Here is a 1278-nt window from a genome sequence, read left to right on the forward strand (position 1 = left end):
AGAAGACAACGTCATCAAGGTTAGTCCTTCGGTCCCAGTAAATTTACACCGTAACATTTTGGCGCCCACCGTGGGGCCGAGTGGCAAACCCAAATGGCGACCACGAGAAGCATGGAGGAACAANAAAACACCATAAAGATGATCAGAAACAAAGACGAGCGTTCGGTCTCAACATCACTATTCCAGATCAACATCAAGAAGTTTCAGCAACAACATGAGTCGTCATCTCTACAAAAAATTTCATCAACAAGATAAGTATTTTTTATTTAAANACAAAATAATAAAAACCTACCGTAAATTCTTTGGGAGCACCGATCACCTTTTTCAATATATCATTATAAAAATATATTAGGAATCCTTGNAAAGATTAAAACTGCCTTATATAAGTGTCAAGAATACATACGGCAATCTCTTCACCAATATTTTAAGATTTATTCTGTTTNATGCAGAATCATCATTAATTATCATTAATTTATTGCTGCATAATTGAATACCATGGTATTCAAAACTAATTTTGATATCACTGCTCAAGATTTATTCCAAGATTTATTTACATATATTATATATCACAACCAATTCCACTTATTTATATATTTATATAAATAAATATATATATCCCAACTGATTTTTCAAGATTGACATCTTCCTTTATATGTATAGATATATTATGAATCCTGGAACGGATTAACATACATATATATTATCATAATCAAATACCTGCACCTTTTTTCGCTGAATAGCATANCCCTTGTTTTCATGCGTTTTATGAAGATACAAATCAAATTCATTTAGTTNAATNGGAAAAAAGGTCATTTTACTCTCTTAAAGTAGTAAAAGCTTCCTAAACGTAGCAATCTCTATATTCTTGTTCGATACTGACATTGCGGCTTTTATAGCTGCTTCTTCCCACTAATTAATTTTCAAGTGCAGCAATTTTCAAAAGTAAAGCTGAAGAATTTTCATCAAAACCATGGCTCGCTAATGTTGCGACATCTGGAACAAAACCATATGCGAAGAAGGGTGTAATCCCTTTACACCNAGTTGATTGCCTCNGTAGTCACCANAACCCTANTCGCACCGGGCTGCCTGNAAAAAAGGGCATGGCTTGAAAGTCTATACAATAATATATTTTCTCAGCGTGGAGTGCAAGAATTCAACAAATTCTGAGGTTTCGCTGCCACCTGCACCAACCTTGTTCATCATAGCTTGGAGCATATAGTTCAAATTCATCATCGTGGAACGTGGGAGAAGCAAAAGTGTTACACCCGATTATTAAAA

Source organism: Vigna radiata, chromosome 3, assembly GCF_000741045.1.
Source record: "Vigna radiata var. radiata cultivar VC1973A chromosome 3, Vradiata_ver6, whole genome shotgun sequence".
NCBI lineage: Eukaryota > Viridiplantae > Streptophyta > Magnoliopsida > Fabales > Fabaceae > Vigna > Vigna radiata.